At 42.1% G+C, this 17796-nt stretch overlaps 1 protein-coding gene and 1 long non-coding RNA gene across 2 annotated transcripts in view; one reads left to right on the plus strand and one right to left on the minus strand.

Moving 5' to 3' along the window:
- Window positions 1–17796, minus strand: part of ADARB2 (adenosine deaminase RNA specific B2 (inactive)) — a 509391-nt gene that overhangs the window by 225402 nt on the left and 266193 nt on the right. The window lies entirely within an intron of this gene.
- Window positions 1269–14749, plus strand: LOC117082043. Its single transcript, XR_004436428.1, has 4 exons — window positions 1269–1337; window positions 12207–12365; window positions 13228–13335; window positions 13612–14749. It is a non-coding gene; the product is annotated as an uncharacterized LOC117082043 (long non-coding RNA).

A 17796-nucleotide genomic window follows, 5' to 3' on the forward strand; every position in this document is an offset into this window, starting at 1 on the left:
CCATTTATGTTTCCTCAAAACTAACTGTCTTCAGTTTCCTTTCCTATTATGCAGGCTAATTAATTCTTTAATGTAAATAATATATTCCATTTGTTAAATATTACACAGTTTTTGGCCTGCCATACACAACAACTTACTTGATTCCCCTTGCAAATTGAATTAGTATTTGTATTTAACCATGTCCTTCAGTTTTCAAGTTCTTCAGCTCTCTACTGAAGGAATCGCCTCAATCTGGTGTGTGGGACCAGAGGGCAATGAAAAACTCAACACCTGTCAAGTCACCATTTTAATGTCTTAAGACTATTAAGACATTAATAGAAACCTCCCTTTTTCAGATATCAGTATGAGTTTAGCTGATTTCACAGCTAATTCCTAATAGCTTGGACTTAAGTGAGAATAAAAGGTTCAAGAGTAAAACTTGATTAAATGAGAGTTATCTAAGAATATTGAGAAAGTCATTGCAAGAGATGATAAAAACTAAATGAAAGGAAGACTCGAAGTCAGTGGATTATCTTTTTCTGGAGAGTATTAGAAAAAAATGGAAGGTAAAGAAATGTTTCCGTGTTCAGCATGGTGGAGTAGAAATCTACCACTACTGCAGGTTAACACAAGTGCTATTCACCCATCTATCTGTGCCAGTTTTCTTATTTTTTAAAGGAATTTTTTTCATCTCTCTTACAGTGTTCTCATGACGGTTACAACGTTCATGTATGTGAGTTCACCTATTATAGTGCTTGGTTCACAGTGGGCTTTGAAAAGTTTTGCTTTCTTGTGAACATATTCAACCATTTCTCACTTATTGATATCCCTTCCACAGTGCCTGACTTAGACCCTGGGAGGGTTGATGGCTTCAGAGGGTTTTGACTTATGCAACTGTCAAGCGTTTATTTCCTTCTTCTCCTTAATTGAATTATAGCACTTGGTTTCTTGAAGCTCATGACTTCATTTAGGAAATAGTTGAAAATTGATTATTTCATCACTTAATTATAAAACATGAATGGAACTTCTTAGTTAATTAAAGCTGTGGATGAGAATTTAATTTTAACTTTACATGCCAGACCTACCCAAAGCATCTTAAAAATGAGGATTTAATTAGGAGCCTTTGGATGCACAGGTCAGTGGGATACCACCTAGAGCAAGACGTGGAATGACTTGGAGCAGCGTAGCCGGAAGCGCTTCCTAACAGAAGCTTGGAGCGGCGTAGCCGGAAGCGCTTCCTAACAGAAGCTTGGAGCGGCGTAGCCGGAAGCGCTGCATAACAGAAGCTTGGAGCGGCGTAGCCGGAAGCGCTGCATAACAGAAGCTTGGAGAGCAGGACACAGCTTCGGGCTCCACAGGTATCTGAGATTATCCTGGCAACATCATTTAACCTCTTTAGGTTTCAGTTTTCTCATCTGTAAAATGGGATTTTTATATCTCTTTCCAAAATATATGGTAAGGATCAAGTTATTTTCCCCTGTGGCTCATGGTAGGTAACAACCCACCTGGCTCTCAGGTGTGGGGAGAAAGGAGATGGTTGTCAAGGATGTCCCTGTAATTCCACCAGGCAGAACAAAACGGGAAGAGAGTACAGAAGTCCAGCCACACAGCTTCTGCATTTTTGAGTGAAGACAGATCATATATAATTTTTTTGTTTTTGTTTGTTTTGTGTGGTTGTTTCTTTTTAAAATGTGATTGCAGCCTCAGGGGTACATGTGCAGGTTTGTTATACAGGTAAACTTGTGTCACAGGGGTTTGTTGTACAGATTGTAATGGCACCAGGTAGTAAGGGTAGCACCCGATCTGTAGTTTTTTTAATCATCTCCATCCTCCTTTCACCTCCATTTTCAGGTAGGTCCTAGTGTCTATTTTTTCCTTCTTCACGTCTCTGTGTTTTCATCATTTAGCTCCCGCTTATAAGTGAGAACATGTGGTATTTGGTTTCCTGTTGCTGTGTTAGTTTGCTTAGGATCATGGCCTCCAGAGTCACACACATTGCTGCAAAAGACACGATCTTTTTTTTTTTTTTTTTTTTTGAGACGGAGTCTCGCTCTGTCGCCCGGACTGGAGTGCAGTGGCCGGATCTCAGCTCACTGCAAGCTCTGTCTCCCAGGTTTACGCCATTCTCCTGCCTCAGCCTCCCGAGTAGCTGGGACTACAGGCGCCCGCCACCTCGCCCGGCTAGTTTTTGTATTTTTTTTAGTAGAGACGGGGTTTCACTGTGTTAGCCAGGATGGTCTCGATCTCCTGACCTCGTGATCCGCCCGTCTTGGCCTCCCAAAGTGCTGGGATTACAGGCTCGAGCCACCGCGCCCGGCCAGATCTTTTTCTTTTTTATAGCTGCATAGTATTCCATGGTATATATGAAGCACATTTTCTGTGTCCAGTCTACCACTGATGGGCATTCAGGTTGATTCCATGTATTTGCTATTGTGAATAGTGCTGCAACGAACATATGCGTGCATGTGTCTTTATGGTATTGAAAAATAGTATTACAAGTCTATAGACTAAATTGATGTTCTTTAGTTATCAAAGGGGAAGGATAATTATATTCTTGGTGGTGTTTGATTTGCATAATACAGATGTTTGAAACAAACATGTTAGTGGTGTTGGAAAACATGTAAGACAATGTCTCTGAAGAGGTGAGGGGGAGATTAGGTTTTGGGCTGACAGGCTCTCTCTATCTCCATGAAACAAATGTGAATGAGACACAGGATATGGCTCCCTTTGATTTCAAGTTAGTATTACAGTCCAGCAGTGATAGGTCGACAAAGGAAAGCTGTTGATTTAGACCAAGCACGGTTTCCTTTCTAAGGCCCTATAAGGCACAGAGTTCCTGCTTAGCTGCTGGACTGAGGGAAATGTACATGTCTGGCCCAACCAGTCTTTCTAGTTTCAGGCTGCAGGAAATAAAGATGTTAACATAAGAAGTTATGTGAGGTTGGCTTATCCATGCACCCTATCACCATGCGAGTGATCTGTGAAAACTTTCATAAGAAAACACCTGAGAGAAGTGTGGGTAAGATGAAAATGGGGTCATAGTTTATGTGTTGAAGGAAAAGTTTAGCTCATTAAGATGGCATAGCTGTAGTAGTCATGAAATTGATGTGTGGAAAACAGGTTGGAACAGCAATGAACTTAGGTAGGTTCTAGATAATTTTAATATTATTCTTGGTAATTTGCTGAACCTTGTTTACCTTCCTTTATTAAAAAAGAGAATATATTAGAAAATAAGAATAAACATAGAAGAATAGACTAATGAAACAACAAAGAGGCCCCAGAAATAAATGCATACAGGTGCATTCTAAATTAGTGGGGAAATATTGGCTGTTAAATAAACTCTAGAAAAAAACTTGTTATCAATATGGGAAATTAAAACTGATTTTCTACTTCCCACCAAATATAAAAATCAATTTCAAAAGGACAAAATACTTACATTTAAAATAAAAGCAATACAAATTTTAAGAGACTTTAAAATGTCTATAATGTTTAAGAAAGAATCAAAAGAAGAAAAGTGGTGAAAAGAAAATTTGATAAATTTGACCTCATCAAAACTAAGGATCTACATGATAATGTAAATGAAAATATAAATAAAGCTACAAGCTGGAAATAGTATTTTAAAATGTACACAACTGACAAAAAATACTATCCACAATATGCAATAAAAAAGACAAACAACCTAGTCAAAAATGGGTAAAAACATGGACAGGCATTTTATGTAAAAATAAAAAAGTAAATAAATCAATGACAAGATTCACAAAATCATGAGGCATCAATGAAATGCAAAATGAAATATAATGAGATACGAAACCTTCTGACGACCTTGTTGGAGTAGGCCCTGAGGGATGGTAGATAAATAAGGTGAGCCCTGTGATTGCCTCAGCTTACTTCCCTGAGATGGTTTCTAGGTGGCCACACAGGGAGATGGACTGAAGCAGAACCTAGCAAGCTCCCTAGCTGAAAAGATTAGGCTCAAAAATCCAGGGAGGCTCAGACAGCTGGGGTTTACAGGAGAGTGTACCCAAGAGAGAAGTACACAGAGAGACCCCCAGAGATCCACTGCGAGTCCCCTGGAGGAATCAGCAGGCTACTTATCACAGGTGGGAGGAAACTACACCAGGTTGGGGAAAGAACCACCAATCACTAAGGAAAGTAATGCTAAGCTTTCACACAGGGCTGGAAATAGCACCTGTTTCCACCAGCAGCTGGAAAACCTGATGATTCACCAGATATTGCACAGCATACACAGAAGGGTCTTGTCTCAGTCCTGGGGAGTAATTACCCTTACACAGAGCATTCCTGTGGTTCTACCTAGCAAACCTCAAGACCCCAAATAATGTAAACTGTTTCAAAGTAACTTAAAGGCATCCTGGAATGAAGTCAAGTCTATTTACAGGAAGATAAAATTATCCAGCACACAAGGTAAAATGTACAATGTTTGGTATCCAATTAACAATTATTAATAATTACTATGATTACAAATAAACAGAGAAATATAACTCATAGTGAGAAGACCAATCAATCAAAACTAACCCAGACAGATATTAGAATTAGCAGACAAGAAAATTAACTGTGTTTTATAATTGCATTCCACACGTTCAAAAAGTTAAGTAGAGACATGGAAGGTATAAAAAAGACCCAAATCAATTTTCTAAGGATAAAAATTACAATGTATGAAATAAAAAAAATACACTGGATGGAATTAATCATAGATTGGCCATTGTAGATGTAAAGATTAGTGAACTTGAAAAAATGAACTTTAAAAAAAGAAACAGTAAGGAAAAAGAATTTTAGAGTTCCTGAAGGGATGGGAGAGAAGAGATATTTGAAGATATAATGTCTAAATATTTTCCTTATTTGATGAAGATTATAAACTCACAGTTTCAAGAAGCTCAACAAACCTCACACACAAAATAAATCAAAAAGAAGAAAATTATACCAAGTCTGTCCATAAGAAAAGCATTCAAAATCAATAACAAGAGAAAAATAATGAAAGCAGACATTAAATAAGACATATTAGGTACAATTTAAACTAAAAACAGAATCCTACCCCCTACCAACTGAATGGATCCTCCTGCCAAGGAGACCCTATAAAAACTTAAAAACTGAGTTCCCAGCCGTGATGAAATGGGAGGTCAGACCATGCCTCATTATACCACTCCCTTTTATGGTTTAGATACAACAGCTGACTAGCATTAATGTTAAAATACAGATCATAAGAATGACGGAACAGATTATCTGTGGCAATAAGATACTAAATTATAAATGGGACCTAAGACCAAGCCAGGCAAGGGTGAAGCCACACACTCTACACTTGAATAATCAACTGTGTTTTCACTGCCACAAGGTCTTTCTTTTTCTCTACTAGCTGAACTAGCAGTGGCCTCAAGATAAACACCTAGTGACACAATTTGTAGCTCACAGGCGCCGCCTAACTGACCCTCCTGTTCCACCAGCCATGACCCTGGCTTTGATTTGACAAGAGACTGATTTCAGTAACTTTCTCCAGATAAGACCACAGACCATGGGCTGATTTTGGCTGGTTTACAGAGATTGAGCACTTGAGCGCCTTCATGTCATGAAAAAACCTTTGATGTACAGGGCTTAATTGTAATATATTTAAATGTTAAGTGTCTACTCCAAAGTGAACATGGGTTTTATGTATATGCATGTTTGTTTCATATGCATGTGTCAGGACTCCCTTCATGAATATCCACAGCTTCTTCTGTGGCCTGTTGAATATGTATATTCAGCCAACTGATTCAGCATAGAGCTGCTGCCCAAATCCCTCCTCCTTGGAAGTGACTATTTCTGGTCTTGGCAGGAAGCTGTTCTTCCCAGCCTGTGAGATGGTCACCTTGCAGACGGTAGCCCTTTAAAAGAAATAAAGTCTCTTATCCTTTTTAAATTTATAGATATTATTTTCTCAAATTAACAACAGAAAAACAAACATAAGGAAAATAGCAGATTTCTTGTCAGAAAAAATACAAATGAGAAGATTATAGAAAAATGCCTGAAAGGACTTGAAACAAAACAATGGTAAATCTGTAATTCCATACCCAGCAAAAATGTCTTGAAAGAAAACAACTGTAAATCTGTAATTCTATACCCAGCAAAAATGTCTTGAAAGAAAACAACTGTAAATCTGTAATTCTATACCCAGCAAAAATGTCTTGAAAGAAAACAACTGTAAATCTGTAATTCCATACCCAGCAAAAATGTCTTGAAAGAAAACAACTGTAAATCTGTAATTCCATACCCAGCAAAAATGTCTTGAAAGAAAACAACTGTAAATCTGTAATTCTATACACAGCAAAAATGTCTTGGAAGAAAACAACTGTAAATCTGCAATTGTATACCCAGCAAAAATGTCTTGCAAGAATGGCAAAATAGAGACATTTTCAGATATACAAAAGCTGAAAAAGTTACCAGCAAACCCTCAGCACCGCAAACGTTAAAGAAAGTTCTTTAGGTGGGAGGAAAATGATAGTAGATGGAAATACTGACTCACAAAAAGGAATGGACAGCACCAGAAATGGTCACTGCATGGAGATATGTGTGTGTGTGTGTGTGTGTATATATGTGTGTGTGTATAACTTTTCTTCATATTTACATTTCATAAAAGATATTGACTGCTTAAACATAATGACAAATGTAGACTGGGGATTATAATATATGTAAAAACAAAATGTATCAAAACATAGGGAAGATGAAGAGGTATACTCTCTCTTGAAGGTAGATTTTGATAAACTAAAAAATACAAATAAAACATGTAGCAATAATGAAAATAACAATAGAAAGGTATAGCCAATACCTAGAGGTATAGCCAATAAGCCCACATGGGAGATACAGGCAATAAATGTATTCAGTTAATCCACAGGAAAGCATAAGTAGTGAAAACAAATAGATGGCAAATGTAAAAAAAAAAAAAAAAGAAAAGAAAAAAGAAAAACATGATAGGTTAATTCCTAACAACATAAACAATCATATTAAATGTAAATTATCTAAACACCTCCGCTAAAAGGCAGAAATGGGCAGATTGGATTAAAAAAAGCAAGACCCAACTATATATTGTGTAAGAAAACTGCACTTCAAATATAAAGACACACTTAGGTTAAAAGTAAAAGGATAGAAAAAGATATGCCGCAATAAAACCAAGGAAAGTAAAGTTGACATTGCTATATTACTATCAGATGACGTAGATGTCAAGTTACCATGGATAGAGTCATTTTCTGATGATAAAATGTCAATGCATTAAGAAGTCAGAGCAATTCTGAATCTATGCAACTAGCATAGCTTGAAAATACACAATGCACAAACTTACAGAGCTTCAAGGAGAAGTAAACAAATACACAAACATGGCTGAAATTTCAACATCTATCTCTTAATCATTCATGGAACAACTAGTACCACTTGACTGAAGAGATATTTCTAGAACACTTCACCCAACAACAACACAATGCAGATGCCTTCTTGGTGTACGTGGGACAGTTACCAAAACCAGCTGGAGTCTGGGCCGGAGGAGGATAAACTTAAAAAGACTCACATCATACAAAGCACATTCTCTCACTACAATGGAGTCAAATTGTAATCAATAACAGGTGGGCCTCGGGAAAAATCTCCAGATGTTTGGAAATGGAATAACGTGCTTTCAAACACCCCACAGACCAGGAAGGAGGTCAGCAGGGTGCTCAGGAAGTGTTTCAGATAGAATGAAGGAGGAGTCACAACAAGCAAGTGCAGGGAGCTTCTGCGGTGATGGATGTGGCTGCTTTCTGGGTTGTGATGATGACTTCATGTGTGCACAGCATAGGCCAAAGGTAGGTCAATTGCGTCTTGAACACATAGTTGGGTGTGCATGCATGCAAGTGTATGATGTATGTATGTGTTTTTATAAACGAGGTGTTACATCAAACTCACTAAAATAGCAAAAGTAATTTAAAGTGTTGACAAGGATGAGGGGATTGGGATCCCTTCTTGGGTGCTGATTGGGGGGTCAGTTGCCACAGCTGCTTTGGAAGAGCATGTCAGTCCACATCCTAACACACCTCACTCCACCCCTGTGTCTGTCCTGCAGCAGACGACTTAGAACAGCATTGTTCCTGGTGACGTGAAACTGGACACAGCACGCATATCATCACCCAGGAAGGGGGAAATGAGCTTCCACACAAATCGGAATCCTGTCTTCTATACCATCTGTATAAAACAATCACACGTATAGGAAGGTCAAAAAGCTACCATTTAGAAGAGTGGTTCTCAACACGTGGCCTGCACTAGAATCCCTGGACGTTTGCTAAATTCAGATTGCTGGGCCCGGCCCCAGGGTTTCTGAGCATTTCTTATAAGCCACCAGGTGATGCTTTGAGAACCACCAGCTTAGGCATACTTGAAATGAAGCAATGGAATGATTAGCTGAGCTCCAAGGGCAGGTTCACATCTGGGGAGAAGGAGGGTTGCACAGGCAGGAGTGTATGCGAGGTGCAGAATGTTGTGTTCTGTTTCTTAACCCAGCAGCAGGCATTCACTTTGTAAATTTTAAAAGAAAACTGCACGCTAGTAAACTCTTTTGCATCCACATTATACTTCACAATAAAAAAATTAAAAATGGACTAGACTAAGTAAATATTGCAAACAATGGGAAAAATAATACTATGAAAGAGAGAAGAAAGGAGGGTCAGAAAATATTCATGAAGTATCGGTGGAAAGATAGAATATGAAAAGTGGAATGAGAAAATGAGAACAAAAGCATGAAAAAATTAATTATAAAGTATTTAGTTGTGGTCCTAGACCCTTGAGGAATCGCCACACTATCTTCCACAATGGTTGAACTAATTTATACCCCCACCAACAGTGTAAAAGTGTTCCTATTTCTCTGCATCCTCTCCAGCATCTGTTGTTTCCTGACTTTTTAATGATCACCATTCTAACTGGCATGAGATGGTGTCTCATTGTGATTTTGATTTGTATTCCTCTAATGACCAATGATGTTGAACTTTTTTTCATGTTTGTTGACCATATAAATGTCTTCTTTTGAGAAGTGTCTGTTCATATCCTTTGCCCACTTTTTGATGGGGCTGCTTGTTTTTTTCTTGCAAATTTGTTTAAGTGGACCCAGCAATCCCATTACTGGGTATATATCCAAAATATTATAAATCATTCTACTATAAAGACACATGCACACATGTGTTTATTGCAGCACTAGTCACAATAGCAAAGACTTGGAACCAACCCAAATGCCCATCAATGATAGACTGGATAAAGAAAATGTGGCACATATACACCATGGAATACTACTAAGCCATAAAAAATGATGAGTTCATGTCCTTCACAGGAACATGGATGAAACTGGAAACCATCATTCTCAGCAAACTAACACAGGAACAGAAAACCAAACACTGCATGTTCTCACTTATAAGGGGGAGTTGAACAATGAGAGCACATGAACCCAGGGAGGGGAACATCACACACTGGGGCCTGTTGTGCAGTGGGGAGCTAGGGGAGGGGTAGCATTAGGAGAAATACCTCATGTAGATGACAGGTTGACGGGTGCAGCAAACCACCATGGCACGTGTATACCTATGTAACAAACCTGCACGTTCTGCACATGTATCCCAGAACTTAAAGTATAATAATAATAAAAAAAATTAGTTGTTATTTCGAAATAAGATGAGCTGTTCAAGTGGCATCTGACACGATATAACTCACTTCATTCTGTTTATCTCTGGTTTCCACCAGCAGAAAGTGAGCTTTTCCGAATGGGAATGTCCTCTAGCATTGTAGAATGACCAGTCAAGTTTATACAGACAGCAACGCCAGGACCTCCTTTGATGATGAAAAGTAGGGCTAAATATCATCTGTGTGGAACAATTTATCAGAATATGTTTTGGCTTTTAATTTTATGAAGAAGAAAACACACCATTTATATAATAAACATCATACTGAACTTGGCTATGGTAAAAGTGTGGTGGAAAATGGTTATTTTGTTAAATGAAATATTTTGAAAACAGTAAACAAACAACTAAAAGGGTTTCAGATAATAGAAAAAATAGAGGATGTAAGATAAGGGCCTGAAATTAAAAGTAGCAAAATGTTTCAAAAAAACCTATCCAAGAAAGTCTGTACGTACAGAGAAGAAATTGATGAATGAAGATACTTCCAAATTGACTCAGGGGAATGAATTACCCCAAAGGAGGAGCCTGGCAGGACTGTAATGTGACAAGGAATCTCAGCCTCAGATGTCAAGTTGTGAAAAGAAACCCCCAAACACCCTCTCTGGTCCTGAGCATCCACGACGCTGTGAGTCCCCACAGCACACACTGTGATGGGAAAGCCCAGGAAGCTCAGGTGGGAAGAGCGTGCACCTGCTCTCACGTGTGTCCAGTGACAGCGTGTGCGGATGGCTTCCTGCGCAACCTGCACATGTGACGCCCATCACTGAAGCTGATCTCGGTCAGATAGCCTCCCCTTCAGCAGGTACTCACCACCTGTACCTGGGTGACCGTCCCTGGCCTTAGCTCTAGGTAGGGGCTAATTATGATGCATTCAAGATACAGTGGTGATCCCACTCCCAGTGCCAGTGATTGTTTTGCAATTTAATTTTGGTCAACAAAGTGTCAGGTTTTCTCCTTGGCAGTTGCCCACAGGAAAAGATTCCCCTCTGCCTTTCTGGATGTTTCCATGTCTGGATACAACCAGCAGGATTGCTGGGGTCATCTTAGGACCAGGAGAACCCTACCTTGTGGACCAGGTCCACACCTGGATGGGGAGAGGAGCACAGCCTGGATCCTTGGCACCACTGAGCTGTCCCAGGAACCCATCCATGAGACTATTTCCAAAAGGCAGTTTCTTAGGGTGTCAGCCATGGAATGGGGGCTTCGGTTACATGGAGCTGAGAGGAGCCTGTTCCATGCAGTGCCCCATTCAGAGACCTGCAGAGTGAACTAGTCAAGACTTCGGGAGACACAAATAAGTCTGCTCGTATCTGCTCACGGCCAGAAGAGAGGCCCAGGTGTTGACAGAAACGGTTTTCCTAGTGAGGAAGATGGCCCAGTAAGCAGACCCAGGAGCCACACCACCCAGTCCTCACAGGGGTTTTAGTTTTCCTTTTCCAATGGGCCTGTCCTTGCAGCCCTGAGCACTAAGAGTGAGACGATGGAAACAGCCTGTCGGATGACCTGGGATACTCCAGGACATGATGCCGGGGCTTCTCATTCTCACTAGTTAGAGTCCCTTCCAGGCGGTAGATGTTTATGTAACACCGGGCTCATCGGGAGCCCTGACTGGCCTCCCAGGAAGCTCCACGTTTCACTTAAAAAGCAGAAGAACAACAGGAAGAAAAATAATAAAATACAGAGAAGAAGCAGTGGTTTCTGCACTTTACAAATAAATTGCATCCCAGGAGGGCATGGAACTTGCCCATGTACCTGGACCCAGGGGAAGGCTGGGGAAGGAATGTTTGCAGGGCTTTACTAGGAGGAAGATGGAGCCAGAACCTCGGAGGCAGGCTCTGGGGAGTGGGGAAGGGCTCTATCAGCTCCCAGCACCTGCCCACCCAGAAGCCACCGCCTTCCCACCAACCAGAGCCTCAGCCTGCTGATCCCATGACTGACATCTCAGGGGTCCCTGGCTCACCCCATAAGCATGACCGCCTTGTGCACACTGCACCACAGGACACACACGTGCAGCCTGATCCTGCCAATACACTCCGGAGAAGCGAGTTCCCAGGAGAAAAGCGCTCTGGGTAAACGTATCCTGCACGCCGGGATTCAAGAATGAATGGTTGTAGTCGCTGGTGGTCCTGGTTCCATCCTTGGTCTTTCCATGAGTCTGGATGAGACCAGGTCCCCCTCATCTGAGTGACCCCCACTCCTTTTATTTATTGCCAGGAACAGTCAGCCCCACATGCTGTTATCAATAACTGTCATTTTCCAAGGTTTGCCTAAGACTCTGCCTCGGTCAGGGCTGCCCTTTGGCCAGTATCCCTTACCTTTTTATTAGGATCTGGTGAGATCTCCCAGTTGGACCCCATGCCCCTTCACATCCCAGTGACCCATCCTGTGTCAGTCTGTATCATTCAGCTGCCCCCTTCACTGTGCTGAGTGTGTGCAACGCATCCCTACAGTAAAAGTTCTTAAGAAGTCCCATATCCATTGGTTCTGTCTGTTTTGTCCCCTTTTATCCTAGGTGTCTCCCATGACTTCTGTTTTCTCTCCCCTAATTGCTTTCAGGACCCTCTGCACTAGCACATCAGACAGCTTCATAAAGGCTCCTGGAGTAGAAATTAGATGCTCGTCCAGAGAGAATTCCCAGAGGAGAAGCCGAAGAGAACACACGTGAAATCTCATGCAAATTCCCGAGAGTCAGGACCTCATGGGAAGAAATTCAAGGTATTCCTTTAAAAGAGGGGACGCAGTGAGGCTCATCCTCAGGGCTTTGTGCAAAGCGCTTCCCCCAGATTGAAATATAGGCAGTATCTCCAGGTCCAATTTAATCTCTATTAGGCACTCAATGGCTAAATTAAGGACTTTACGGATACCTAATTTAGATAAACCCTTAACTATTAACCTCCAATAATGTCATCATTTCACTGAGTAGAAAAGAAAACATCTGGGTGAGTTCAATTAGCCAAGGGCGTGGAGGAGAGGCCGGCACAGCGTCTGTGCATGCTAATCGTGTCTCACTGACCCTGACGGAGGTGCTGCCTGCAAGGAGGCTGCGGCCAGCATGACGCTTGAAAGAGGCCACCCTGCCCTCCTGGGAAGAGCTTCCCGAGAGTCTCCACACCGAGGGCACAGGTGGAGGGAGGCCCACACTCCCACTGAGAGGAAGGAATTCCTCCTGCATAGCTCTGGTCCTCAGTTACAAGCCTGCTGCTTTTCCTGCCCTCTGAAAATAAGGATAACTCGTCTTATTTTATGCAATTATAGTCTGTTATGTAAAAGACATCCACAATCTTTGGAAAACCATTAAGGGTGTGTCTGTCCACTTCATTTCCTGTGGCTGGCAGGGTGCTTTTTCTTTAGCCTCTGTGGCTGTATTTTGGTCGCTCTAGAAGGCACCTAGAGCCACCTCTGCCTCCCGCTGTCATGGCTTGGGTGATGATTCAGCACCGGACTCTCACGTCGGACGCCCAGACGGTGCCTCTTGCACCTGTGAATGCCTCCCTCTCCCCCTTGGATCTGTCACTCATTATGTTCACACCTACGCTTTGCTGGCTCCTTTTGTTGAGGACGTCTGGTTCTTCCCCAGGGGAAACTGACCGCAAAGAGGACTGAACAAAAACAGGCTGCCTAAAGCTATTTGATGAGGATCTGAGTGCAGGTGGATTTATTCGGAAGGTCCTGGCAGGGAACCTGGGTAAGTGGCAAGGAAGGGAGGTGGGGGAGACAGAAGTTCCTGCTTGCATGGGGCCCCTGGGGCTTTGGGGGCTGCAGGAGCATGCCTCAGCATTGTGTTTCTGCAGCAAGCCAGAAACACAGAGAGATGTGTGTGTCAATAAAACCTGGAAAATAACCACATCCTCATATCCTGGGGACTCTGGGAAGTCCTACAGCAAAGAAGAAGCCTGGCCTGTCCATCTTTGTGTGGCAAGTGTTTGCAGGAAATAGTTCATCATAAAACCCTTTTCCTCAGGTGACAGCCAGGAAACACCTACGACAATGGTGAACCAGCCATACAGGTGAAAGTACCCTCCCAGTATGGGGAAAGACGGCAGAGTGTTAAACAGGGACACAGGAGCAGTGTGGATCCTCCGGAGGGAGCCAACAGTGGAGTGTGCGCCTTACTCAGCCACGAACATTGCACCTGGCGGTGCTGCCCTGACACCTGAGGACTCAGAGGGCCAAGTGAGGCTCAGAGTCTGAGGCAACCTGGACTGATCCCGAGGTGGACAGCAGGATGAGAGCCACCTGTGCAGGAAGAGGGAACACAGCTGCAGAGAAGGGGACACACCTGTATGAGGAGGGGACACACCTGTATAAGAAGGGGACACACCTGTATAACAGGGAACACACCCGTATGAGGAGGAAGTACACCCATACGAGGAGGAAGTACACCGAACACACTGGCAGAGGAAGAGAGCCCCCACCATATGCCAGGGCCCCGTGGACATGAGATCATGAGAGACATCTGGTCTCTCTCCTTGCCCACATGTGAGACAGATGGGAAATTTTGGCATTTTGTTTATAGACTTAGGGAAGAGAATGAGTGGACATTTCTTTTTAGAGAGAGGTCACAGAACATCTCAGTGGCTTATTAAAGGACAGCCTTGTGAACGGCATCCAGGAATTGTGGACGTGGAGTTGGAGGCAGTGTGGGAGCTGAGGGGAGGCCCACTGCCATGCACCCCTGAGGGTCAGAGCAGACACCTGGTCAGGAGGCCAGCACACCCCCTTCAGATTAGAGCCACTGCCACCATCACACCACTGGGTGTAGTTTGATCTGAGATAGCAGCTTTCCAGCTGCGGGAATTCAGTGGCATGATGACGGCAAACGCAGGGAGACAGCAGATGTGAAAGCACTGGTCAACTGTCGCACATGTAAATCTAAGTCCACGGCCCACAGAAATCAGCTCTGTGTCCTGGGTTTGAATAATTGTGGGAAAAATAGTAATAATAATAATAACAATAATTTAAAAACCTCTTGGTTTTCTCTCTCTCCATGACTTTCTAGTTCTTTTACTTGGCTCAAAGACTTTCTTAGAAATACAGGTGATGCCATGGAATACTTTGCAGCCATAAAAAAGGTTGAGTTAATATCCTTTGTAGGGACATGGATGAAGCTGGAAACCATCATTCTCAGCAAACTATCGCAAGAACAGAAAACCAAACACCGCATGTTCTCACTCATAGGTGGGAGCTGAACAATGAGAACACACGGACACAGGGAAGGGAACATCACACACTGGGGCCTGTCGGGGCATGGGGGACTAGGGGAGGGACAGCACTAGGAGAAATGCCTAATGTAGGTGACAAGTTGATGGGTGCAGTAAACCACCACGGCACGTGTATACCTGTGTAACAAATCTGCATGTTCTGCATATGTACCCCAGGACTTAAAGTATAATGAAAAGAAGACATGAAAAAAAAAAAAAAAAACTTTTGTATTTTTAGCTAGCTTATGCAGCTAATAAATTCATTAAAAAAAAAAAAAAAGAAATACAGGCAACAGCAGTGGTTCTCCAACATCAGTGTGTGCCAGTCACCGGGCTTGGTCACAAGGCATTTTGGTAGGCTGTGCAGAGCGTGGCCTCAGTGGGGTCAGGCCGGGCCTGACAATCTGCATTTCCAGCACGTCCCAGGTGCTACTGCTGCTGTCATCAGGGCCACACTTTGAGGACTCTGGTTCTGTGACACCTAGTCCCTTACCTAGAATTTAATTCCATCCCCCAAGTCAGCAAAAAATGGCCTTGAAGGAGTTGTATCAACAAGACATTAGATGAGGCAGTTCTTCCCCGTCTCCCCATGGAAAAACCAAGGAAATCACGGCTTTTCCCTTTGCCGATTGTACCCTCTGATGCTCAAGACATTGTTAATGTGATAATGTTCAACTTCTTTCTGCCTTTTGTTTCCTGAGTTTTTGGTATCACATCTGGGAAATTCTTTTGCCAAATCCAATGTCATGATGCTTCCCCTGTGTTTTCTTCTAAGAAAGTTTTAGCTGTTACATTTACATCTTTGACCCGTGTTGAATTGATTCTTGTATACGGTGTAATGTAAGGCTTTAGCGTTGTTCCTTTGGGTGTGAATATCCAGGGTTCTCAGCACTGTTTCTTGAGAACACTGTCCTCTCTCCACTGAAAGGTCTCGGTACCCTTTTCCAAAAGACAACCCACAGAATGGGAGAAAATACTCGCGAATCATAGATCTGATGCAAATTGATTTCTAGACAATATTAAAAATTCCTGCTACTGAATGCACACACAAAACAAAGAATCTAATTAAAAAATAGACACAGGACTTGAACAGACATTTCTCCAAAGAAGGTAAACGAACGGCCAGTACGCACATGGAAAGAAGCTCAACGTCACTAATCATTAGGGAAATGCAAAGCACAACTGCGAGATACCACCTCATACCCACTGGAATGGCTACCGCAAGGGTTAGTGAGAATGTGGGGAAAAAATGGAACACTGTGCACTGATGGTGGGAATGTAAGATGGCGCAGTTGCTGTAGAAAATGGTATGGCTCTTTTCAGAAAATTAAAAATAAAATTGCCACATAATCGAGCAATTCTTCTAGTTCTATAGTGTATTAGTCTGTTCTCACCCTGCTAATAAAGACATACTTGAGACTGGGTAATTTATAAAGGAAAGAGGTTTGATGAACTCACAGTTCCACATGGCTGGGGAGGCCTCACAATCATGGCGGAAGGGGAAGGAGGAGCAAAGGCACATCTTCCATGGCAGCAGGCAAGAGAGCATGTGCAGGGGAACTGCCCTTTCTTAAACCATCAGATCTCGTGAGATTTTTTCACTATCAGGAAAATAGCACAGGAAACACCTGAGCCCGTGATTCAATGACCTCCCACTGAGTCTCTCCTATGACACATGGGAATTGTGGGAGCTACAGTTCAAGACGAGATTTGGGTGGGAACACAGAGCCAAACCATATCATAGACCCAATGGAATTGAAAGCAGGGACTTGAAGAGAATTTATACATTCATGTTCATGGCAGCACAATTTATGATGGACAAAATGTGGAAGCGTCTATCCATTGACAGATAAATGTGTAAACACAATGTGGAATATCCACTATGCAGCCTAAAAAGGAAGAACATTCTGATACATGTTACAACATGGATGAACCATAGGGACCATCCACAATGAAAACTAAGCCAGTCACAAAACGACAAACAATGAACAATGTCAGCTGCATGAGGTCCCTAGAGTCCTCACACTCACAGAGAAAGGAAGCAGCAGGTGGTTGCTGGGGCTGGGGATGGTAATGGGCTTAGTGTTTTGTGGGGACAGAGTTTCAGTTCTGGAAGATGGAACCTTCTGTAGATGTAGATGGTGGTGATTGCTGCACAACTGTGTCAATGTACTTAAGGCCACTGACCTATATACTCAAAAATGGATCAGAGGGTACATTTTGTGTTATGTATATTTTACCATAATTTTAAAAAAGAATAGAAAACAGAAGACCCTTGCTGAGCTTTACAAGCAACTCAGTCTTGTCTTCAAATATTCTTCATGAATTGAGACGGTGCCAGGTTGCTGTTTAATATCAACAAGCGACAGAGGAAATTCTAAGTAAGGTTAGTCACGTTGTAGAAATTTGCTTACAAAACACGAGACTGGAATCAAACTCCTTTAGGGCCTTTTCCCCTCAATGGAGAGAGTGGATACCTTGTCACTGAACAATGTGATTTTCCCAGGTATAGTTTATTTACAGGCAATGCCGTGTCCTGCTTACACATAAGAGTAGTCAGCAGCTGGCTTTAGGGAGGACGGATTGCAGGTGAGAGGAGGCGCTTTGTTAAGGACCAGATGCTTCCCTGTTCTTTTGCCAGGTGCAAATCAAGCACCACCTGGAAGAAATGTAATCATTTCAGATGTCTTTAAAAATAGTCACTCTCTGAATTTAAATGTTAATTTAAAACAATTATGATGAGCAAAATAATTAGGAAATACAGACTTTCTAAGTTAGGGAGCCAGGTTATTCAGACTATGATAATATGGAATTATGTATCATGGACGAAGCAGCTAGATCTAAGTAAAGAAAGATAAAAAAATAGAGAAAACAGAAGCAAACATTGAATAATAATGCATAGATTAAGAAGAAAACAACCAGATGTGTCTTTACGGAAAGTTAAG

The sequence above is a fragment of the Trachypithecus francoisi genome, unplaced genomic scaffold (assembly GCF_009764315.1).
Source record: "Trachypithecus francoisi isolate TF-2019V2 unplaced genomic scaffold, Tfra_2.0 Lachesis_group9, whole genome shotgun sequence".
NCBI lineage: Eukaryota > Metazoa > Chordata > Mammalia > Primates > Cercopithecidae > Trachypithecus > Trachypithecus francoisi.